This window comes from Sus scrofa, chromosome 7, assembly GCF_054392235.1.
Source record: "Sus scrofa isolate SSC_HxYL_T2T_F1_AM1 chromosome 7, Sscrofa_HxYL_maternal_Yorkshire_Landrace_v2.0, whole genome shotgun sequence".
Classification (NCBI taxonomy): Eukaryota; Metazoa; Chordata; class Mammalia; order Artiodactyla; family Suidae; genus Sus; species Sus scrofa.
The window spans coordinates 1,386,975-1,412,526 of NC_139389.1; the positions used below are offsets into that span (position 1 = coordinate 1,386,975).

The 25,552-nt window shown below is 49.3% G+C and overlaps 1 long non-coding RNA gene across 2 annotated transcripts in view; it reads left to right on the forward strand.

The window, feature by feature from the left end:
- Positions 1 to 25,552, forward strand: part of LOC110261650 (uncharacterized) — a 55,511-nt gene that overhangs the window by 16,433 nt on the left and 13,526 nt on the right. Inside the window, exons 1-3 of one of the 2 annotated variants that reach the window (XR_014809430.1) lie at positions 17,585 to 17,711; positions 17,810 to 20,135; positions 20,822 to 23,342. This is a non-coding gene — a long non-coding RNA (uncharacterized LOC110261650). Of the gene's footprint in view, positions 1 to 17,584; positions 17,712 to 17,809; positions 20,136 to 20,821; positions 23,343 to 25,552 lie in introns of those variants that run through there. The other variant, XR_014809431.1, reaches the window with a different exon arrangement.

Below are 25,552 nucleotides of genomic sequence, written 5' to 3' on the forward strand. Positions count from 1 at the left end.
GAAAAAGGCCTCAGGGTTGAGTAAGCCTTTTCCAGGAACAAGAAAATTAAAGATGATGAGAGTCCAGGAAAAAGCGCACATGAGGATACATACAAACATCAAGCCTGTTTTATTTGTCTCAAGATGGAACCATTGAAACATCTTACATCTGTATAAAAAGACCACGTATCTTTGGGCTTTGAAAATTCATTTTAATATTCCCGTTCCCTCTTTAGTGAGGTAAGGGCTCTTTAGGAATTCTTCTACCAATTTTAGATGGGGTTTGAAGTTTTATGGCATAAGGCTTGCCATTTTCCATACAGAAGTCACTTTATTTGAATACCAGGGTGTGTTTCTGTTCGAGCACTGGCAAAGAGGATTGGAAAGAAAAGGTGCAAAATCTTACTTTATTGCTACCAGAAAATACTAGCCATAAGGTGGAAATGTGAGAAACCTCCCACTTTGCAGGAGGAGCCCCATGTACCAGGCCTCTGGGCTCCGCTGAGGTAGGTGGTGAGTTCTGAGAACTCGGGGCCGGGGTAGAGAATCCTCTAGCTGGTTACTCTCGACACGGGAGGCACCCCGGCCTCTGTCCTTGGCTTGCCCTGTGCCTAGACCGTGGCCGTCACAGCCAGAGGTCGAGGAGCAAGTGTGCGAGATGAGGAAGTGGTGTCTTGGGGACAGCGGAGCAGCCAGGTGGGAGGGCTCTGGTTGCTGGGGGTCATGGAGCTGCCAGCCCAGCCCAGGATGCTGGAGGGGAGGCCAGGTGTTCAGCCGGGTGGCTCTTACCTTGAGGAAGACCTCGAGGGGTCGGAACAGCACCTGCCCCCCAAATACACCACTTAGGCGGAAGGATTACTTGAACTGAAGACTACTGAGAGGAGTTCCCATTGTATGCAACGAAAATGAATCTGACTAGTATCTGTGAGGATGTGGGTTCGATCCCTGGCCTCGCTCGGGGGGCTAAGGATCCAGCGTTGCCATGAGCCATGGTGTAGGTTGCAGACGCGGCTCAGACCCTGCGTAGCTGTGGCTGTGCTGTAGGCCAGCAGCTGTGGCTCCGATTCAACAGCTAGCCTGGGAGCCTCCATATGCCGTGGATGTGGCCCTAAAAAGAAAAAAAGAAAAGAAAATGACTGAGAAAGAGCAGACACCAGGAAGCTCCGTGTCTGCCTAAGAGCGGGCCGCACGTTCCCTCGCGAAGGTGGCCCTCGCAGTGGGAAGGGACCTCACAAGTTGAGTCTCGGCAAACACGCTTTCCTGGGGACTCTTATCGTCCCGTGTTCACCTCCCCAGATACTCTGCCCCGAAGCCCAGACCCTTCTCCTTTGTCTCGTCTCTGCACAGCAGGTTACAAGCCTCGGGGTCCGAGCGCCTCTCTGGGATTTTCACTTGACTCCTCTGAGGACCCCATCTGTGTAAAGAACAGACATCTTCCTCTTATTCACATGCCTCTGATAAGTTGGGTTCACAGATCGCTGGACTGAAGAGGGCGGGGGGAGAAAGCGGTTTTCCCTCCCCTGTGACGTCAGGGCGTTGACTTGCTTTGGAAGAGTGGGCCAGCTGGTCCTCCTCGTCTGGGCAGAGATGGGCGGACAGGGCCCTAAACTCCCGCGTGCCCGCCGCTCCTTCAGCAGTTACCACCCGGGACGAACCTCCTTTCGTCTGTACCCTCGCTTGTTCCTCCGCCTCCGTCCTTTTTGGGGAAAATCCAAGAAGCTCTTTCGTTGCACCTCTAGATCCGCACTCTTCCTCTTCTTCTGGGCCCGCTGCTTCCACCATGGGGGCCCCACCCTCACGACGTCATCAAACCTGATCAAAGCTCCACCCCAAATGCCATCACAGTGGGGGTCAGCTTTCCAACATGTGACTTTGGTGGAGGGGGGCACAAGTGTTCTGTCCACAGCAGCGGAGATGTCCCTTGCTCTTCTTCAGTGCTGCTCAGTACTCCATCATGCTCTAGTTACTGGTGTTGCACACAGTCTGGCCGAGCATCGCTTTGTGTGTGTGTCTTTTTCTTTCCTTGCCTGTACATCATGGGATCGAGCGCTGGACTGCGATGGCCAGGTCAGAGGACACGTGGAGGACACACAGCTGTGACGTCGCCAGAGGATGCCAAACCTCCAGAAAGATCGTACAGCTCTGGGCTCCCTGGCCGCTCAGCAGGTTGAGGATCTGGCGTCGTCACTGCTGTAGCTTGGGGTCACTGCTCTGATGGGGGTTTGATCCCTGGCCCCGGAACTTCCACACACTGTGGGTGTCACCAAGAGAAAAAAAAAAAAAAGATGGTAGAGTTTTGCACTCCCATGAGCACGTGTGAGAACACCTGCTTCCCTGCAGCCTTTGCAGCAGTTTGTCGACAGCCAGCCCTTTGGATATTTGCCAAGATGACAACTTATTCTTACACCCGCAGCACAGTTTCCGTGTGCTGAACAGTCTGTTAACGTGCTGTGCACGTTGCTGTACAGCAGATCTCAGAGCTTTTCCGTCTTTCATGACGGAAGGTCTAGACCACTGGACAGCGGCTGTCCACCTGACTCTACCCTGAGCCCGAGGCAACCACCAGTCTGCTTCCTGCTTTTGCAAGTTTGGCAGCTTGAGATACTCCATTTAACTGACATCAGGTGGGGTTTGTCCTTCTGTCCCTGGTTTTCCCTCGCAGACCATCCTCGTGGTTCATCACGGGGTAGCCCGTTCCCTTCTCTCCCCCGGCTGAATGCTGTTCTGGCGTGTGTTCAGAATACATTTCTTTTTACATTTTTTTTTTAAATCACAGTTGATTTATAATGTGCCGATTTCTGCTGTACAGCGAAGCGACTCAGTTGTACGTATATAGACGTACATGCTGTTTTATATCATCTTCCATCATGGTCTCTCCCAGGAGGGCCCGGCATGCACATGAGGCTGTGTGAGGCCCACACCCAGGAGGTACGTGGACAGGTGGGCAGGTCCCCTGTGCTCCCTGGGGCCTGGGACTGCACTCCACCACCTCCCCGTGGCAGCACCAGCCACCAGGTGGGATGGGCCGAGGGGCTTGAAGCAGCTGCAGAAGGATGGGAGGACCTGGGGAGGAAGGCGGCTTTGCAGCCCAGGGGGTGGGGGCCATCAGCGTGGCCAACGCCAGCGTCAGGTCAGAGGTGACGTGTGGCAGGATGCAAGGGCTGGGAGAGCAAGAGCTGACAGGCCCAGGGAGATGCCACGGGTTTGCTCAGGAAGCCCAGCCTCCAGTTCTGGCTCCAAGGTGGGGCCGTTTTCACTGTAAATATTCTGAGACCAGATGGGACATCGATTCCATGTGGTGCATTTGGGAACAAATCAAGTTTATTTGAGACGACTCTGTTGCAGACACCAAATGAATTAGCCGGGCAGATAGAAGCATCCCTGTCAGACCCATTCAGAGCCTCCTGGCCCTGTCCTCAGAAGCAGAGGACATTGAACTAAGGAGGCCTCGTGGCAGGGACTGCGGTGGCTGCAGAGACGGTGGGCTCTGCACTCCCACGCCCCACGTGCCGCGCAGCCAGGCTCCTTCCAGACTTGCAGCTCTTCCCGAAACTCCCCCACAGGTTTCCTGTTTCACAACTTAGCTCTGACCCGGCCCTGGAAAATGGATCAGGCTTTGCAACCTTTTGTAAGTTGTATGACAGTTGTGCGGAGTGAATAGAATGAAATAAATGCATGGAAAAAGAGGGGAAAAAAGGTTCACACCCCATATTGTCTCGGGCCTCCGGCCCTGGAAGATTGGCTGAACTGGTCCCTCAGGCTGCCAGCAAGTCCTCCCTGGTTCCCAGCAGCCTGAGGGCAGCACAGAGGTCCTGGTTCAAAGGGGCCACACTTTCAGTTTCCTGCTGTGCTCTTGTTCCAGGGCTGCCCCTGGGAGAGGCTGCAGGCTTGACATCCCCCACCCCCGCCGCCGCCCCCTGGTCCTTGGAGGAGATGACTCTGGTATCTCAGTGCAGCATCTGAGGGGGTCTGATACGGTGGCAGCTGAGACAGGAACTCATGCCCCCGAACATTGCTTTAGTCATGAGAAGAGTCTTAGCGATGCAGCAAAGGGACGACTGCACAAAACAGGGGGCCAGAGGCTTTCACTCGGCATCTCCACCTCTGCAGCAGCAGTGCTCAGAACGCGCCCCCAGAAGAAACACCGGCATCACTGGGACGCGGGCGCCACATGATCTGGGCTCGGCAAGTCCTCCAGGTGATTCTGAGTCTAAAGCTTCAGTCGCTCCAGTCTTTCTTGCACTGTCTCTCGGCCTGCAGAAGTCTGCGATGTCCCCTTCCTGTGATACTCGGGTATTCAGACGTAGGCATTTCCCCACTATTCTCTCTTCTCTTAGGAAAGAGGTCAGGGAACTTTGGCCTTTAGACAGGGGTCTCTGAACCCAAATCCAGCTTGTGACTGGTTCTTCCACACCCCTAGGAATAAGGAAGGTTTTACATTTCTAAAACGTTAAACACAAACAAGAGGAACAGGCGACGGATACCGTGTGATCCTCGAAACCTAAAATGCTCTCTGGGCCTTCGGAGGGGGAATCTGCCGACTGCTTCTTTTAGATCATGTCCCAAGAAGCTTGTTCGAGTCGAACAGCCACAGTGCTTCTGTAAATGTGCTGTGACATCCAAATGCATTGCAGCAGTAAACTCGTTCCTCAACCACAGCGCTTTCTTGTATGGAAGTGTGCTTTTCTCTTGGTGAGGTTTGTGGCTGCCTAGCCTCTGGCTGGAGCGGAGTGCCTGGCTTTTCACTTTCAGCTGACAAATGTTTTTTGAGAGAACGCAATGATCAATAACGTTGAATTTTGCTTCGGTCCTTAAATACACGTTAGAGAAGTCTGACCTATAACGGGTGCCATGCGAGTGATGGCAAAGCTGGGGTGAGGGGCCTGGGGACAGGAAGCTTCTGTTGCACGGGTGCACCTGCATTGTGTATCCTATGTCCTGAGCAGAGACATTTTGGTCGTTTTCAGACTTTGCTTTTTCTCTCTAAACGATGTTGCCACGTGTCATCTTGTACACAGCCTGTTTCATCCACATAGGACGAATTCCCAGGAGCGAAATTGCTGGGTTGAGGGCTCTGACTGACACACCAGTGGACAATGGCCAGACCCCTGTCCGTATAAAAATAGAGCCCTGACCCTGAACCTGCAGCAAGCAGCCCAGGAAACCAGTTGATCATCTACAGGGGCAGTGTCTTGAATCCTCTCCCTCCTGGAAAAACTCCTGCTTCTTTCATGTGCTGTGTTCTCACCCTAACTCTTACGCCCGTCTTTCTAAATGGCGTAACTTCACCACGGTGATTTGGGCCTTCAGTGGCCACTCTGGGGAACATTTGATTTGAGCACAATTATTTATTTGAGAAGAAGAAAGGAAACTATATTTCTCAGGCTCAACGGGCATCATTCTTTGATTGGTCTCCAGACAAAATTCTGAGTCAAAAGTCTTCACTGAAAGCTTCTTTGACCAAAGCTGCTGAGCCATTCAGCAAACTTAAAGAGAACTAAACTCCTTTCAGTACTAGCTGTTCTTCTGTCTTATCCTTTGACCCTCCTCCTCCTGTGCCTCTGCCAACTGGCCTCTCACCCTCCCCTTGTCCAGATGCCCTGATTTTTCCAAATGACTCTCCTCATGCCCCAAGTGCAGGTGATTCTAGATAGCCCTCCCTCCCTTGAGTCTGGTATTCAGACAACTGTAGAATTTAAATTTGGGCCTGAGCTGAGTTAAGAACTATAAGGAAAATTTCCGTCAACTCAAACAAGACCAGCAAACATTTACCAAAGTACTTAGAATTCCGTTGGAGGGATATGGCCTAGGATTAACTGCCTCTATCAGCTTGTGCACATGTGGGTCAGAACCTCAGATGCCAAATGCTGAATTAGAAAGGTGATTGGACTGACCTGGAAAAGGACCTGTAGGATCCTTCTTTTCTCTATAAACTCAAAGGTCAAGAAAATGACAAAAATATATAGTTCCTAAAAGTCATATCCAAATTTTTTTGGTAAAAATTGATTGGGCCATAATTCAATCATACAAACAAAAAGAAGATGAAACTAAAAATACATGGAGTTTTAAAAGATGCTTCTGGAGTTTCTCTGTAGCTCAGTGGGTTAAGGACCTGGCATTTTCACTGCTGCAGTTTGGGTTGCTATTGAGGCCCAGGTTTGAGCTCTGGCCTGGGAACTTCCACTTGCCTCAGATGTGGCCAAAAAGAAAAAAAAAAAAAAATGCTGGTGAACAACCATCGGTCAAAGAAGATATCAAAAGAGAAAAAAAAAATACCATGAGACAAACGAAAACATATCAAAGCTTAGGGAATGTAGCAAAAACTGTTCTAAGAGGGAAGTTCATAGTGATAAATGCCTACATCAGGAAACAAGAAAGGAGTCCCGTTGTGGCCCAACTAGTATCTATGAGGATGCAGGTTTGATCCTTGACCTTGTTCAGTGGGTTAAGAATTCGACCTTGCTGTGAGCTGTGGTATAGGTTGCAGATGTGGCTCGGGTCTGATGTTGCTGTGGCTGGGGTGTAGGCTGGTGACTACAGCTCCTATTAGACCTCTAGTCTGGGAACTTCCACATGCTGTGGGTGCAGCCCTAAAAAGACAAAAGGAAAAGAAAAATCTCAAATAAGCAATATAATTTTATACCTCAAGAAATTAGAAAAGAAAAACAAATGAAGCCCAAAGTTAGCTGAAGGAAGGAAATAATAAAGATCAGAGTGGAACTAAATGAAACAGAGACTAAAAAGACAATACAAAAGATAAATGAAACTAAGCTGTTTCTTTGAAAAGATAAACACAATTGACAAAACTTTGGATAGACTTACCAAGAAAAAAAGAGGATTCAAATAAGTAAAATCAGAATGAAAGAAGCAGTGTTACAGCTTATACAACAGAAATACAAAGGATCACGAGAGATTACTATGAACAATAATATGCCAAGAAATAAAACAAAGTAGAAGAAATGGATAAGTTCCTAGAAACATATAATCTACAAAGTCTTAATTGTGAAAAAATAGAAAATATGAACAGACTAATTGTTAGTAAGGAGATTGAGTCAGTAATCAAAAGCCTCCCAACAAGCAAAGTCCAGACCAGAAAGCTTCACTGGTAAATTCTACCAAACATTCAATGAAGAATTAATACCAGTCTTTCTCAAACTCTTCTAAAAACATAGAAGAGAGGAGAATGCTTCCAAATTCATGTTATGAAGCCAGCATTACCCGGACACCAAAGCTGGACAGGGTTTCCACAAGAAAATTGTAGGCCAGTCTCCCTAATGAACACAGATGCAGCAATTCTCAACAAAATATTAGCACATCAAATTCAACAATACATTAAAAGGATCATTCACCATGATCAAGTGGGATTTATTCTGGGAATGCAAGGGTGGTTCTACATCTGCAGATCAATCAGTGTGATACACTGTGTTAACAAAATGAAGAATAAAAGTCATGGTCATCTCAATAATGCATGAAAAGCATTTGACAAAATTCAACATGCATTTATGATTAAAAAAACCCTCGCAACGTGGGTATGGGGGAAATGCATCTCAACACTATAAAGGCCATGTATGACAAGTCTACAGGTAACACCATATTCAGTGGTAAAATCTATAAGATTTTCCGCTAAGATCAGAAACAAGACAAGGATGCCTACTCTCACTGCTTTTGTTCAACATGGTGTTCAAAGTCCTATGCACAGAAATTATGTAAGAAAAAGAAATAGTCATCCAAATTGGAAAAGAAAAATAAAATTATTGCTATTTGCAGATAATGTTATACATGAAAATCCTAAAGACTCCACCAAAAAATTGTTAGAATAGACAAATTCAGTAGAGTTGTAGGCTATGAAATAAATACACAGAAAACCATTGCATTTCTATGCACTAGTAACAAACTATCAAAAAAAAGAAATCGCAAAAATAATATTATTTATAATTGCATCAAAAAAGAATAAAAATCCTACAAATAAATTTTGCCAAGGAGGTGAAAGACCTATGCAATGAAAACTATAAAACACCAATGGAAGAACTGAGGAAGATGTAGAAAAATGGAAAGACACCTATGCTCTTGAATTGGGAGACTTACTATTTTTAAAATACCCATACTACTCGAAGCAGTTTACAGATTCAGTGTAGTTCCTATCAAAATTCCAGTGGCATTTTGCACAGAACTACAACAATCTTAAAATGTGTGTGGAGCCACTAAAGACCCTGAATGGCCAAGGTAATCCTGAGAAAGAAGAATAGAGCTAAGGTTCTCATGCTCCCTGGTTTCAAACTATATTACAAAGCTACAGTAATTCAAATAGTATGATATTGGAAAGAAAACCATGACAAACACTAGATCAATGGAACAGAATAAACAGTCTGGAAATACACCCATGTGTGTATGGTCAATTAATTTATGAGAGAGGAACCAAGAATATACAGTTGGGAAAGGACAGTCTTATCAATAAGTGGAGTTGGGAAAACTGGACAGCCAGATGCAAAGGGATTAAACTGGCACACACTCTCACATCAAACACAGAAGTTAGCTTAAAACAGAGTAAAGACATGAATTTAGGACCTGAAATCATGAAACTCCTAGAAGAAAGCATAGACAATAAGATCCTTGCTATTAATCTTAGCAATGATTTTTTTAAAATCTAATATCAAAAACAGAGGCAACAAAAGGAAAAATAAGGAGTTCTCGTGGTGGCACAGTGGTAATGAATCCGACTAGTATCCATGAGGACGTGGGTTTGATCCCTGGCCTCGCTCAGTGGGTTAAGGATCTGGTGTTGCCATGAGCTGTGGTGTAGGTTGAAGATGTGGCTCAGATCCCACGTTGCTGTGGCTGTGGTGTAGGCTGGCAGCTGTAGCTCCGATTCTACCCCTAGCCTGGGAACCTCCGTATGTCATGGGTGAGGCCCTAAAAAGACACAAAAACAAAAAAAATAACTAAGGGGGACTACATCAATCTAAAAAGCTCCTGCGTAGCAAAGGAAATTATCAACAATATGACAAGGGAGCCTAGAGAATGGGAGAAAATATTTGCAAATCATATATCTGATAAGGCATTAATATTCCAAAATATATAAAGAATTCATACAAACAGCTAAAGATAAAACCCAACAACAACAAAACCCAAGCAATCCTGTAGGAATGGACAGTGGATCTGAGTAGACATTTTGCAGAGCAGACGTGTGGATGGCAGAGAGGCACAGGGCAAGGTGCTCAACATCAGGAGCATCAGGGATGCAGCGCGAGCCCCAGGGAGACAGAACCCCAGCCCTGGTTACGTCAGAGCGGCCCAAATGGCCATCGTCAGAAACGCGGGGAGACCTCGTGCTGGCGAGACTGCGGAGGGAAGGGAACGCAGCTTGGTGCATCGACTGTGGAGCACATTTTGGAGTCCCTCAAAACATTAAAGACAGAACTACTGTGTGATTCAGGAATTCTACTCCTGGGTATATGTCTGAAGAAAATGAAAATAGTAACTCAAAAAGCTACCTGCACTCTTGTGTTCCTTGCAGCATTATTTACAGCAGCCAAAACATGGGAATGAGCTAAGTGTTCACGGATGATGCGTGAGGAAAGTACTCCATCTGTCTCTCCATCTGATCTCTGTCTCTGTCTCTCTCTGCATCCACACACACGCACAAAGGAGTATCACTCAGCCTCAACAAGGGCTGAAACCTTGGCATTTGCAGCAACATGGGTGGACTTCGAGGGCATCATGTGCAGTGAAATAAGTCAGGCAGCAAAAACCCAAATACTCTGATCTCATTTATGTGTGAAATCTAAAAGAAACACCCCACCCCCAAGCCCCAAACGAAGTTTACAGGTACAGAGAGCAGGTGGGTGGTTGCCAGAGACGGGGGTTGAGGGTGAGCAAAACGCGGGAAGAGGGTCGAAAGGCACAGATCTGCACAGTCACGGCCACGCGACAAACCGGTTCCTGACACTGACCGTAGCTACTAACACGCTGGCTGTGTATGTGAAAACTGCTAAGAGAGCAGATCTTAAAAGTTTTCATCGCAAAGTTTTTGTAACTATGTACTATGGTGGATGTTAATGAGGCTTATTTTGGTGGTCATTTTGCCGTGTATACAGATATTGAATCAGTATGTTGTAGACCTGAAACCAATATAAGGAGATGTGTCAATTATATGTCATTAACAGCAGCAACAACAAAACCGGAGCAAGATGGAACTATGGGAGACTTTCAGGACACATTAGAATACTCTTTTGGCCAACGTTTGGGAGTTAATAATGCTGATGTAACAGCAGTGCTTTCATCTTATTTTGTCAGTGGAGTTGAGCCTGAAATTGGAGACCTAATTTGAAAAAGAGAAATCAGAATGGGAACTACGGGCTGCAAATCTGATAACAACATTTTGAAAAGGGCTTTAGAACCAAAATGAGACCAAGTCGAAATCAAAGTCACAGCTAGCAGATCAAACGGCTAGGTGGTTCAGTTCCTACTGACAAGGATGCTTGCAGACCTCCTAAACTGGAGAAAAAGACACACAGACAGAACAAACAGAAAATGAAGACAGAAGAGTCCCCCAAGGAGGGAAAAGAAAAAGGCCCAATATCCTGCCGCTGATCAGCAGGTTATATACGTCAGTGGCGGTTACATGCTGTTTCTACGCTAAGCCACCTCTAGTCTGCCTCTTCCTGGGAGTAGACAGACCACACAGGTGGCGGGAATCTCAAATAACCCACTGTTTTCCCAGTACCCCAGCCCTTAAATAGAACCCTTGGGTCTTTGGCTGAAAAACAGTTGTTTCTGCCCTGTGCGCCACCCCTGCGAATTTAATAGAGAGAGGCTTACTCTGTAAACGGAGTTGTGATGGCAGATGCGCTCCTGAGGTCCAGGAGAGCTCCTCTGTTTTAATCAAGTTCTGTGCTCCTGTGTGGCTTTGCCCCCTCGTAATCTAAAGCAGACAGCAGATAAGGATCACAGGCAATTTCAATTTGGGGGAAATTTGGTCTAGGATTTGATAGAACACTTGGAACTGTTTGGCAAAAATTGGTAGATGGGGAGTTCCCATGGTGGCTCAGCAGAAATGAATCTGACTAGTATCCACGAGGATGCAAGTTCGATTCCTGGGCTCACTCAGTGGGTTCAGGATCTGGCATTGCTGCAAGCTGCAGTGTAGGTCGAAGATGCGGCTCAGGTCCTGCGTTGTTGTGGCTGTGGTGTAGGCCAGTGGCTGCGCTCCGATTCCACTCCTAGCCTGGGAACTTCCATATGCCCTGTGTGTGGCCCTAAGCAGCAAAAAAAAAAAAAAAAAGAAAAAAAAAGAAAAGAAAGCGGTGGATATGACATTATTCCCCATAACAGCCGGTAGAGTATATGTGTGATATAAACATGTCCAATAAGAATAGTCCTAAATATCGGCCAGTGTTACATTCAGCTTAAAAGGAAAAGCTTGGGGAGCCTAACAGTTAGTTGAGAAGTGTAACCTTGCATTTGAGAGACTGCTATTTGCATTAGACTATTAATGGGAACAAGCTGTCCAGGGCCGATGACTGCAAGGCTTCTGTTCTCCTGCCTTAGGTGCTGTGGGCGTGGTGGCCAAGTCTTACAGGGACGCTTGGGTGACGGACTGGGCCTGCTTGGTCTGGGGGCCCAGGACCTGAGCCAGGGAACGCTGGGAAGAGGGCAGGCCCGTACCGTGTCCTCCACACATTGTCGCTCAGACACCAGAATCCAAGGTTACCCAGCAAAGGCTGGTCTGTAAATGCTGGCAACGGATTCACTGAAAAATCAACCAATGTGTGCAGACAAAGCAGAGTGTGGGCAGGTGGTGCCCAGCCCACAGCCATGGTGTGTCACCTGCACTTGGGCCACAGCGCTTCCTAGGCTTCTTTTAAAGCTTCGGGACCGTGGACGCCTTCCCGGGCACCTTCCTCCCTGCCTGTTGTGGGCAGGGCGCCTTTTGCTCTTACCATCCTATCCGGTGAGGCGCTGGGTCGCGCTGGCCCTGCCGCTCGCCCACCTCCCGTCTCCGCCTCTCCTGCCTCTGTCGGGCCCCATCTCAGGGCCAGGGGCAGGCCCAGGAGACGTGGGCTCACTTCTGTAAGACCTCCAAGTGCAGGAGAGAAAGCTCTCCCAGGCCGCCCACAGCTGAGAGCAGTCCTGGGATGGCCTTTGAAAAGCGAGCCAATGTCGGGGCACCGCCATCTCCGTGGTGACAGCCCCTCCGGGCCCCGCGCTTGGAAAGAATGTTTCAGAGAAGAGGGGAGAGCCGGGCACACGGGTGGGGCCTGCAGAGGTTCCCTCTGTGGAGGGAAGAGGCCCTCCCTCTGGGCCTGCACGGTGGGGGTGGCTCTTCCGAGCCAACGATGGATCAGTCCGCACATTGCACTTGGCGTCATGTCGGCCTTTGTCTGCCTTCACACTGGAAGAAGTCTCAGAAAATAAGGTAGAATGAGGAGTTCCCATTGTGTCTCAGTGGTTAACGAATCTGACTAGGAACCATGAGGTTGCAGGTTCGATCCCTGGCCTCCCTTAGTGGGTTAAGGATCCGGCGTTGGCGTTGCCGTCAGCTGTGGTGTAGGTTGCAGACGCTGCTCGGATCTGGCGTTGCTGTGGCTCTGGTGTAGGCTGGTGGCTACAGCTCCGATTCGACCCCTAGCCTGGGAACCTCCATATGCTGAGGGAGCCGCCCTAGAAAAGGCAAAAAGACCAAAAAAAAAAAAAAAAAAAAAAAAAGTATGAAAAAAAGAATCCTCCTGTTTATTTCGGGACCAGGTGGGCAGAGGTCTGGAGCGGCTGAGTGGGATGAGGTTGTGGGTTGGAAAGTGATTTGACTCAGAACAGAAACTGCCCTTGTCTGGGGAGTTCCTGTCGTGGTGCAGCGGAAATGAATCCGACTAGGAACCATGAGGTTTTGGGTTCGATCCCTGGTCTCGCTCAGTGGGTTAAGGATCCAGCGTTGCCGTGAGCTGTGGTGTAGGTCGCAGATGCGGCTCAGATCTGGCGTGGCTGTGGCTGTGGTGTAGGCCGGCAGCTACAGCTCCAATGTGACCCCTCGCCTGGGAACCTCCATATGCTGCGGGTGCGGCCCTAAAAGGACAAAAGACAAAAAAAAAAAAGAAAGGAAGGAAGAAACTTCCCTTCTTTGGACTCCCGCATGTAGATCGTCTTGATAGGAGCCCACAGGCAGCCTGGAACCCCAGAGCCAACACCCCTTTGTGATAAAAGTTCCTTCTGTGGGTCACAGAGGGCCCGTAAAGTAGAGGCTTACACCTGAAACCACACCTGCTGATGGGACTTGATTATAGTGAAGCAGGCGGGTGTTCCTCTGTAACGGTGAGAGGTCTTTGTTCCCTTACGAGCGGAGAGCCCGGCTCAAGGACGCCTGGGAGCTTGGGATGCTTCCTTCCTTCCCCCAGGGAGGCCCGTGACCCTCTGTGCGCCGTGGTCTGAGGCGGCCGCCGGTCTGAGCCTCCAGCACGGCGCAATTGGTTCCCACCCGGAGGAGGCAGGATTCGGGTTCCTGGGCACCTACAGGCTGGCTGAGCAAACTACCTGCCCCCAAACTCTCTTCACTTTGCACCAGAACCAGCCTGGAAGGCTGAGAGTCGTACCCTCAATTCCTGTTGTTAATGGCTCTCGGGACAATGCCAGGAGGCATTCGAATTAGCTTGTGTCTCGGGGCACAGCCTTTAAGGCATTAGCCTGGTGTGGCCCCCTTTGCCTGGCAAAGCAGTAAAAGCTTCTTTTTCTCCTTCAAAACAAAAAACAACCAAGAAACCCAAAACAAATTAGCTTGTGTTTCATACTTATCTTGTGAGTCTAAGACCCATTCATTGAAAGAAAGATAACTTGCTTTTCGAGCTACCCCTGGAAGTGTCCAGTTTTCCTTACGGGGACTACCCCCAGGCCCAGCGGTCCCCAGCTGTGTGACCTTGGCTGTGTCACACCAGTGCTCTGGGCCGCAGTTTACTGTCTGCAAAACAGGAGGTTGTGTGGGCCGTTGAAGGTTCCTCCCGTTCCCAGCCAGGGCCCAGCACACAGGCACACCTACTCAAGTTTCTTTCCCTTTCTAAAGAGCAATTCTGAGAATGTTTCCCACTATTCTGCAAGGTCAGAGATAAAATAATTATTGAGTCTGTTATTGTATGCCATTCCTTTCCTACTAGCTAATCTACTTTGCAAAATATCCTATGATCTGGTGAAAGGAAAGAAAAAGAAATTGTGAGCCCCGAACTCACATTTCAGTCTAAGTTAGTTCTACAGATTAGTTCATTAATCCTCAGATCACCAGGGACACCGACACCAGGCCGCAGGATCTCCCTGCGACGCCCGCAGTTCACCAGAAGGGGATCTTTTCTTTAAAAGCCTGCCGTGCTAATACTTTCAAAAGCATCCATTTTGAATTTAAATGAAAACTCATCAATGTGGAGTGTGTAAAGGCTTTCTGAACAAGGCCTTAATGAAAAGCACGTGCTGTGATTTGCATGTTGATCTGTGGCCCTTTTTTTCCGTGCCAGCTCCCAGCCCCTCCCCAGCTGTGGTCCCCTCACCAAACCTAACCCACTGGACAGCGTCATGAGTGTCTTTTGAACCACATTTTCTGATCTCAGGTCCAGGATTTTTCTTTCTTTGTGATAAGAATCCAGTATATATTTAAAAATGTAAAAGATTACTGTAAAATTCTACTGTATAGCTTTAAACTGGAAAAAAAAATTAAATAGAAAAAAGCTTAGCAGGAATACAAGGCTGAAGTCTTATCTTTCTGAGATTCTTTACGGGCTCGACTGGAAAAACCCACAACAGAGTTTATTCTCTAGAAACGTCTGGACAAACCCCGGCCTCTGGGCCCGACCCGGCCTGAGTTAAGGTTGGCTCACACACCTTCAGATGGTTGTCCAAGTACCCACATACCACCCTCGGGCTGCCTTGTGGTGCTCAGCGCCAGCGCATTCTCTCTCGGGCCCTTTGAGAAGAGTTTGCCCCGCTGCTGCTCCCCTGACAGCCATAAATACCCCTCCAGCCTCCCCGCAGAGCCTAGCAGAGGAGTGTGGGAGCCAGCCTGAAACCTTTGCTACTAAGAGGGAAGTTTTATTCAGACGATCCAGCAGCACTTACGTTGATAAATGTCTTTGGCCAGTTTCTTTCTAGCTTGTTGATTCCAAGTCCCCGTGTCAGAGATTGCTCCACTTAGTGACCAAATTAAACACACACACACACACACACACACACACACACACACACACACACAGATAAGTGATATCAAATAAAAACGCAGTGAAAGAGAAGTTTGTCAGCGGATCTGGACTTGATAATGGTGTCTAAACTAATCGCAGGCTGCACCATTGTAAGGTTTGTGACTCCCGGTTTAAGCTTGTTTTTGTCCCATGCAGATGTTGCTGTGTATGTTGATAGGAAAATTCCCACGTCGTTCCAAAGCTCTGTCCTGGGCAAAGGTAAACAGTGGGGCTTGTCTCCCTGTGAAACAGATAACGTGGATCCCATCGTTCCCGACCTGGACATGAAAGACACCCCCCGTCTCTTGAATGCTCTGCGCTGAGCCAAGAGAAATAGAGGGATCAGCGGGCTTTACAAAGGGAGTTCACAGTAGTCTCTGATAGAATGGAATAATATCTTTGAAAGTTTCAAAACACAGATAAGATTAACTCATTTGTATTTCTTGGGAATTACTCTTGAAACAATGAGGTTCCCGCCAGGGTCAGGCTGTTCTGGCAGCCAGTCAATACTGCCACCTGCTGGCCGAGTCGAGGAACCGTGGTGAATGCAAAGCTCTATGACTTGGAAATTCACTCTCTCCTTCTTACCAGTGGCTCTCACAGGGTGTGCTTTGTGTGTGGCTGGCTTATTTTTCTATATGAGTTGATATGTGCTGAGATCACAGCTACAAACCCTTTCCAATATACTCATGAAAGTTACGGGAGTTCTGAATGGTTGTGGTGCTAAGGATCTGGTTCCAGCTTAGTTATTTTGCTGTTTTGTTTAGTTTTTTTTTTGGTCTTTTCATTTAAATGGCCCAGAGTGAAGGAAAACTGAGGAAAAAGGTAAAACTTACATTAACGGTTGCATCTTGTTCATTAAATGTTTGGTGGGCGGAACATTCAAAATTACTGCTTCAAGGAGGGTCTGTGGGGACTGGTTCATAGTGCTTTACTTTCTCTCTTTCTTCTTTTAGTTTTTAATTAAAGTGTAGTTGATTTACAGTGTTGTACTAAGGATTGGCTGTGCTTTACAGCCATTCTCCATTGGTACAGAACACTGATTTCGATGGAGTTACTCTTACGTAATCATTAAGGCCGTGAGCTTTACACCTGTGTATGTATACACCCTTTGACTGTAGCCACTTCTCAGTAATTGTGCAGGAACCACACATTCGATTTTGGAAAGCGATTTACTGAACTTTTTTCTCCTCCGTCTGTAATATGGCTGAATTCGACATCCCTTTTGTATTAGTTTTGAATAGAATGTTTGCAAATACTTTCAAACATAGAAGCTGCATGGAAGAAACACATAAAAACAACATTTGTGTGTGGCTGAAATGGAGCAAATTCTTTGGACTGAAATGGAGGTGGAGGGGAGGTTTGCTTTAGGGAAATCTTCATAAATGTATACATTTTGTGTATTTTATGACTTTAGATCAGCTAAAATATCTAAATCTGCACAAAATGGTAACATCACACATGTTCCAACACTTGTAACTTGTAGCGTAAGTGCCGAAAGATCGGGAGGTAAGTCTGTCCCGAGGCAGATTTTAGAGTTGCTGGAAAACACCCCCCCCAAACCTATCAGTTACAGATTTAGACTTTAAAATAACTTCTGTAGTGTTGGAAGTGGGATAGACAACTAAAGGTATGTCTGCACAAATACACACACATATCAAATATTTCTGTTAAAAACAGATTTGTTTTGTATCCGTGAGGCAGTGCAGCTTGGAATTCTAAGCAAGTTTTTGAGATTCTTGGAGAACTGCCCGGGTTTCTTACTTCGTGGTTACAGTCTGGTCAGAGTGCTTGGCAGATGGACCTCTTTACACACCAGTTCCCACTACTCTCACTAAAAGCATGGTGTGAGTTTTGAGAGATTCCATGGCAACCGCCTGATCCGACCTTTTCTGTGGGGAAACGGGAGGTTGGGATGACTGGATGAGGTCGTCCGCACCATCTAAACCGAGTCAGGACGGGGATGCAGGTGTACATAAGCGCGAACGTGTGGCCGCCACGTCCTCCTCCAGAGAGTGGACTCACTAGGGTACCAGCCATTTTCTGCTCTTCACACACCAATTGGCCCACTTTGTGTCCATCACATTGCAGAAATCTTTCGGAGTCTAAATATTTCTTATTTGTACTGTGTGCTGATGCAAAAAATACACAACACGAACCCCCCCGTGGAGTCCATGTGATTTTAACTGAGTCTCACACTGAGACCAGGGCACAGCTCGAGGCCGGCGCTCAGCGCCCGGTCCATCTGCTCGCGGCAGGGTTGGGGGAGGAGGCTGCAGCCACAGCGGCGGAGCCAGGCAGGGCCCGCGAGGCATCCTTGCAGGCTCCTGCCCCGTCCCTGGCAGTTCCCTGTCGCTCTCTCACTCCTCCCCTCACTCGCGCATTTGCTCACTGCGCCACTCACTGCGCCGCTCACCGCGCCTTCCTTCTACATCTGCCGTGCCTACCAAGAGCCGAAAACAACACCACCTCCGCTAAATAATATATGGGAAGAGAAAAGAGGAGACATCTTTAAAAAGTGCTGTGGTATTTTCTCTAATTCTCATGTTTCTTCTTGTGCGTATGTTAAATCCCCTTTTAAGCAGATCAGACTCTGAAGTTTCCTTGTTTTTCCCTTTTTTCAGCACCATCCCCAGGGCTCCTTCCTCTCAGAAGCAACATCATGTTTTATTAACACGGGCCCGGAGCCGTCTGGCTCAGATGTGCACTTAGAAACAGCAAATTGAGAAGAAGCTGCCTTGCTAGACTTCGTATAAACTTCATACGAATGTGTCCATGTATGACTGGCTGTGTTTCTACTTCAGCCCTTTAAGTATAAGACAGCAAGTCTTTCTTCCTTCCCCCCCAAAATAATAATAATAATAATAAAGATTAATTTTAAATCCTCCAAGTAGGGATCATAACGTGGCAGATTTTCTATAGACAAGGTTTTTTTTTTTTCCTTCTTTACCTGGGATCTTTCCTGTAACTCACCTGCAATTTTAGTCTAGTACTTTGCTGTTCACGAGTGTGAATTTAGTATAAAAAGTGTCAACAGTATAAAATCATATAGCGTGGAGATGTTGCTAATACCAGTTGGAAAACCAGAAAGTAAACTAATATAAATGCTTTATTTTTCTTAAATAATTTGGAAATCTATTATTTCACATAGTAAAAATCAGAGGTAAGAGATTCCAGTGTCAGCAGCTCAGTATCGCCACGAACAGCACAAGTTCTTTTCGTCCTGCTGGGCGGGCATCTCCGGCTGGCAGGACACACAAAAATACCCCTTTCCCACCCCATACCTCTGCCAAAACATCCACACCCCAAACCCTGGAACCCTGAAAAATGCAGGTGACAGTTTGTTGCAGGAAAGAGCCTTAATTTTTTTTTTTACTGTAAATGTTTGTCTCTGTTTTTTAAGCAAATGGATTCTTGGCTGTGTTCTTTGCCGTGACCCACTGTAATGTGACAATTCTGTTGTAGTGTGACAAGCTGTGCGTGTTCCTGCTGACAGACCAAATGAGCACGTGGCATGTAGCCATCCCAGGCGTCACCTGAAGATGAGGAAAGGATGCCTTAAGCATTCTCCGTCTTAACACTGCTTATGGCTCAGGTGTTTCACTGTCGTGGTTATGTTTTAGGAAGTTGGTTGCTGTGCAGTATTGGATAACGTTTTTTCCCTTTACAAACAAAGGAAAACTGACTCTTAGAGCTTTTGCACATAACGTGGATTTTCAGGAACAAACTAAGCCGTGCGGAGGGAACGCTAGGATTCCCAAATCCTGCTGCCACAGGTGCGCCCCCGGTCCGGTCTCAGTCCTGCCTCCTACCTCTACTGCGGTGGCTTTCGCTGGCATTCCTGCCGCTTCTACCCCTGCCTTCCCAGCCAGCGCTCCACTGGCAACCAAAGGCTTTAAACATTGTGGTGAAATATACCTAAGATTCATGCTTGGTTATTTCTGAGGGCAGCTCAGTGGCCTTAAGAGCACGCACGTCCCTGTGCAGTCACCACTGTCAGCTTCCAGAGCTCGAGTGCCCCCTTCATGCCTGTGTCCCCTATGGTCCTGACCCCCACAGTGGGACGTCTGCCCCTGCACTTCCTGGGGACGCGGAGCCCCGAACCTGGTCTTGCGGAGAGGACCCTAGGGGACCACACATTTAGAATTAACGCTGGGGGGCGAACCTGGCTGTCTGCTCTGTTCCTCAGCTTTAAAGTAGACCATGTAAGGAGCTCCCACCGTGGCTCAGTGGGTTAAGGACCTATGCCGTCTCTGAGTGGATGTGGGTTTGATCCCCGGTCTCGATGGTGGATGAGGGATCCTGCATTGCTGTGGCGGTGGTGTAGGCCAGCAGCTGTAGCTCTGATTCGACTTCTAGCCTGGGAACCTCCATATGCTGCAGGTGCAGCTGTAAAAAGAAAAAAAGTGCACCGTGTAGATTAAACCTATTTGCAAATGACCCACACAGACTTTGATTCGTGACCAAGACAGACTATAAATGACATTATCCCAGAGTCACTGGTGGCCCCCTTTAGAGATGACAGCGACGGAAACCACGTCAGACCCATCAGAACATGCAGGTTAGAAGTCCGGGTGACTCAGGCGTCGGCAAGAATGTGGGGAGACAGGGCGTTGCTGACAGACGTGCACGCTGGTCAGTCCTTCTGGAGACCGGCCGTGTCCACATGCAGTTGAGTGGGCCTCTGTCCTCTGGCCCAGCAACCCCACTCCCGAGTTGTGCAACGTGCTGCTTTCACAAGCACAGGCTGTGGCCCTGATTCAAGACCACAGACGGAGCGGCTGGGATGTCCGGGAAGAGACCCTGCCGCCTGCCAGGTGCTCCCGAGACCCAGGCCTGTCCCAGCGCAGGGCCTGAGAGAGAGGAGAGAAGGCCAGGGTTTCCAGGCTTGAAGGGAAGCAGCCGAGCCACCAAGGGAGAGGGAACCTCGGCTCATCGTGGGCCCGGAAGGTCTGAAGCTCGTGCCCTGGGGTGCGGGGGGAGGGAGACCTCAGGAGGGGACACAGGAAGGGAGTCGGGGAGGAGGAGCCTTGGGAGCTGTGGCTCTGGGGGTTGGGTGGCGGGACTGAGCGGACTGGCCCGGAGGGGGCCTAGAGGCTGAGGTCTCGAAGAACCCCGTGGATCGCACGGTGAGCGGCAGCAATCAGGGCTGCTGGAGCCGGGGTGGGGGGAGTGGACAGAGCTGGGGGGCTGCATGGGCAGAGCAGGGGCAGGGGGCGAGCCGGGCTGGGGGTGGGGGGGTCACTGCCCCCTCCCCTCCTTCTTCGGAAGAGGACCTGTTGGAGGCTTCCAGGGTGGTGGATGGTCGGGAGAGGACAGGCACGTGCTCGTGTGGTCCTGGAAGTGCTGCCAGTCGGAGGGCGGCTGGCCCGAGGGGATGGATGTGCGGCAGGCAAGGTGACACCTGCTCATGGCTGTCAGCTGTCACCTGCCTCCCTCCGCACATACCAGGTATCTCACAGGCTGCGACTCCTCAGAGGCTGACCGCCTTCACTCTGCTCTGGAGCTCCGCCTTCGGTGCAGAATCTGGGACGAGGGGTTCCCAGGTTCTCAGCAAGTGTGAGCAGATGGGCAGATGGGGGAGGTGGAGACCAGGCGCTGAGGGCCCCTGCAAAGACCCCTTCCTCTCTCTGCAGCAGGTTTACGGCTCACCCCAGACCCTCTGCTCAAATGCCCACCATGGAGTTGCTGCTTCCAAAGGTCGGTCCCTCTGAAGGAACAGAATGTGGGGAGGGGTTGATTGACAGCTGATAGTGCTTCTCTATCCGCCTGCTTTTCTGCGAACCCTGGAAAGTCACCCATCCCCAGTAGCGCTTTTAGCTCCGGTTTCTTGCAGACCTGCTCTGATCCATCCAACAACCAGGAAAGTCCTGGTTAAAAACTCCAGTAATGGTTGGAAAAGGAAAACAAATACCCACATTCCACAAGCTGCTGTGCATAGTGAGACTCTAATTCACACTTCTCGATGGATTGATCTCCCTGGAATACATACGCTTCGTTGTAATGCTTGGTACCCGATCACCCACACAGAAAAAAGAGGAGCCACTCGTTCCTCGAAATTGAAGAAGAGGACGATTGAAAATACAACTGCCAGCAGGACTTTTTGGTGTTTAATTTCCCCAGAGCTTGACCTTTGCTAAGAGAGTTCAATTTTGGCTTCTCTGTGGTATTTGACAGATTCCAGCTGAAGTGGAATCTTGAGCCGCCGTAAATGTCAGTCGCTGGAACAGAGACCTGTGAAGGGTTTGGCCCAACCCGGTAACGCTGGTTTCTCTGCTTTACAACAAGGCAGTGGGGACGCTTCTTCTGGACAGGCCCTGCTGAGTTTGGTGGCAAGTGGCACTGCTACAGCCCTGAAGGCTGAGGTCTCACCATCTCTGGGAACGTGAGCCTGCTCTCGGCGGGAGGTGCATTTCGGTTTTTCCACCTGAACTAATGCACGTCGTGGGCATGAAAACACTCCTAGATTAGGCGTGAGGTAGGCTTCCGAGCACAGACTTAGAGTTTTATGCACATGAGTCAGGCAGGTCCTTCCACAGTGGACGCCACCTCGGCATTCAGGCACTTCCTCATGCTGGCAGTCAGTCGGGGTCAGCAGGCTGGGGGGCCTGATTCTCCAGCCTCTTCATCTCCTGCCACAGCTGTCACAGAAGCACCATCACACTGGTCCCTGAGCACCTGGGACAGGCAGTCACCCTCTGACCTCGCTGGGTCAGGGGTCTTTAGAAAGAAATAAGTTGAGGTTGAGGCGGTCGTCCGTGTGGCGTGTCCGAGCCAGTGCTGAGTGTACAGTAAACCACACGTTCAGAAACATACAGCGCAGGCATCGGCCTGCAGGTGGATGGTACAGGACGGGGACAGAGGGCAGATGGCCTCCCTGCCTTCCTGGGCACAGTGGTAAGTGGCATTGCTCACCCTCTCACAGGGAAGGGTCCTTCCAGTGAGATGTGAGAAGAGGAGGTTCCGGCCCTTTCTAGGCTGGTCGTGGAGCTCCTCCCGCAAACCCCTCCGTGTCCTCTCTTTGCTGCCGTCCAGATGCCGAGATCCAGGGGGGCCCTGGGAGGTGGTGGCGCAGTAGGTAGACGGGTCCTGGAGAGGCTGCGGCGGCAGAGCCCTCACACTGCCCATGACCCGTGGTGGACTGTGTTTTGAGTGACCGAAAAAACAAAACGCTTTTATTTGTGCAAACCACTGAGATTTTGGAGTTAAAATTAGCAAGAGGTGGATTCTTGAGTTTGAAATGAGCCATGTTTCGGCACTTCCTTCCTTAAAAGAAAAGGTACCTATTTCAACCTCAAACCAGCATCTCGCTTCATGGGGAAATATAAGCATTCTCATTACAGTTAGTAGCAGAACAAGGATTTCCACATTTACCATTGCTATTTAGCATTGCTCTGGTGGTACTAGGCAATGCGCTTAGATGAGAGAAATAAATCATGGGTTTTAACTATACCAGATAAATTGTGGGAGGCACTGTCCCCAGTACCTCCAGAGATTCAGTACTTGATGAAAGGAAGCTGTAAAGAATCCACCAAGAATAAACAGGTCACATATAAATGATGTCAGGACAACAGGACAAACATCGAAATAAAACTGGATCCCTGTCTCAAATATTAGCTCCATATAAATTCTAGATTTGCCAAAACTTTAAATGTAAAACAAATGAAACAACGAAAATAGTAAAGAGATCGCAGAAAAGATTTAAAAATAATCTTGGAGTGGGAAAGTCCTTTCTAAATAGGATATAACACTCAGAAGTCATAAAACAAGGATTGCTAGATTCAAAATACATCAAACTTTTAAAGTTCAAGTTAAAGGACAAAGTAGGAAAAGTACTTAGAAACTGTTTCATAAGCAAAGGGTTAATCTTAATATTTAAAATACCTATAGGCGTTCCCATCGTGGCGCAGCAGAAATGAATCCAACTAGAACCATGAGGTTTCGGGTTCGATCCCTGGCCTCTCTAAGTGGGTTAAGGATCCAGCGTTGCCCTGAGCTGTGGTGTAGGTTGCAGATGCGGCTCAGATCCCACGTTGCTGTGGTGTAGGCCGGCAGCTGTAACTGATTCGACCCCTAGCCTGGGAACCTCCATATGCCGCAGGGGTGGCCCTAAAAAGCAAAAAATAAAAAATAAAATGCTTATAATCAATAGAAAAAGTTTCAACTATTTATTTATTTTTCCACAGTTTAATAAGTGGGGACAGGATCAGAACAGGCGGGTCTCGGAGGGTCCATATGAATGAATGAACCTTCTACCGAGCTCTTCCCGCGGCGGGTCTCGGGCCTGGGAAGGTAGACGGGCCTGTGGAGACCACCTGCCGGCACCGTCACCCGCCTGCAGAGTGTCCGTTCAGAAGGCGCCCAAGTCAGTTAAACTCTCGAAAGCGCATGGGTTCTTCTCCGTCGGAACTACAACCGCTGTGACTCGGTGGTTCCCTTTCGAGGGTTTTTGCGGCCCTCCCTGCGCACGTGCGGAGCGACCCGTCTCTAAAGCTGTTCGTTGTAAGGGCCAAGGTTAACCTAAGTGCTGCGACGAGGACGGGAGGGGACTGTGGCTTGGAGGGGTCTCCGGGGCGCGTGGGGCGGCGACGGTGAGGCGGGTCGGGCCGCAGGAGGGGCCGCAGGAGAAGGAGAAGCGGAGGAGCTGCGGGCCGACTGCCCTCGGGCGGGCGTCTCCAGAAAGGCCCTGGGCGCCGGGCGCCGAAGGAAAGACCCCACTCCCTCCCCCACGCTTTTGCAGCACGTCTCCTGTGCAAGGGTAACGACAGAAACACTGAGGGAAGTTAGACTGGAAGGAGGAGCCGGCGGCGCGGCCCGCGCTGTGTGTAAAGCTCGCCGCCCCCGCGTCTCCCACCAGGTGACAGAGGCCTTGGCGGGGGCGGGGGGCAGGAGTGGGGAGCTCCAGGGCTCAGCAGGACCTGGGACAGGCCTGCGGGCACATGAAATATCGGACGGGGGCGCTCCCAGGGTCTGTGCTGGCCTGTCACCCTCGCAGAGTGTGCTTCCTTCTGACCCATTCGGTCCTCCGGGCTTCAGCCTTGGGAGGGGGTTGGATCCCTCGGGTGGGAGGGAGGCGTGTTACGCCGTCTGCTTTGGCCTTTGGGCCTCATTGTGCGAGGAGGGGCCCGAGGATTGGCACTGAGGAAGCTGTGACCCAGGGCCCACGTTCCTGCGGGTCCAGGGACCAGCTAAGAGTGAGGGTGTGCTGGGCGCTGGGAGGGCGCGCAGGTGCTCAGATGCGTGCCCCCGTCTCTAGCCCGATGCCTGGGTCGGCTTCGGTCCTGTCATGAAGAAGTTGGGGTTCCAGGGTCCTTTATATGAGATGAAGTTCGGTCCAGATGGTTTCACTGGTTCCTTCTTCCTCACATGGAAGGATGAAGCAGTACTCATGTTACACAGACTCTTCCAGAACGTAGGGAAAAGAACACTTTCTCTTTTTACGAGGCTAGTCTACCCTGAATATCAGAACCTGAAAAAGACATTACGAGAGAGGAAAAGTACAAGAGGCCAAATTCTCCAACAAAATTATTAGCAAAGGAGATCCGGTGATACATAAAAGCAGGCTACATCCCACCGAGCGCAGTTTATTCTAGGAACTCGGGGTGGTTTAACATTTGAGAATCCATCAATGCAGTTCCTCCCATTACTAGGGAAAAACGGGGAAATCATATCTTGGTCAGTGAAGGGAAAAAACGTGATAAAATTCAGCACTCCTTCGTGATAAAACCCCCAGCAAACTGGGGTGGAAGGACCCCCCCCCAATCTGATCAAGAATATTCACCAAACTCCGAGCAGGAACTGACCACGGCAGGGAAGCTGGGGCCTTAACCAAGCCAACCTGGAAATCTCGTCTGCTTGATGCATGTGTGTGTGTCTGCACACACACGTGTTTCAGCCTCGTAGACTTTGTCACACTGTCTCTCCAAAAAGATCCCAACCCGAGTGTTTTCTCACGTCCCCGTCTGAAATGATTGAAACCAAGGACACAGAACTAAACTGGCCAAAAGCCCCTGGTGACCAGCTTAGGCCCTTTCCTACCGAGGAGCTGCTGTGATGGGGTGCAGGGCCCTGAAGACGCTCGGCCCTGAGTCTGTCCTTGACGCTGGGTGCTGCTGCTCCTGCGCTTTCCTGACCGTTGCACCCCTTCGACAGTGGGCCAGTGCCACCGCGGCCAGTGTTCTCAGCCTCGAGGGATGTCCAGACAAACCTCTTTTTACTTATTTATTTATTTTTAATTTCTTCGTCCTTTTAGGGCCACACCCACAGCATATGGACGTTCCCAGCCTAGGGGTTGAATCGGAGCTGCAGCTGCCGGCCTCCACCGTAGCACAGCAATGCCAGATCCGAGCCACCTCTGCGACCTGCAG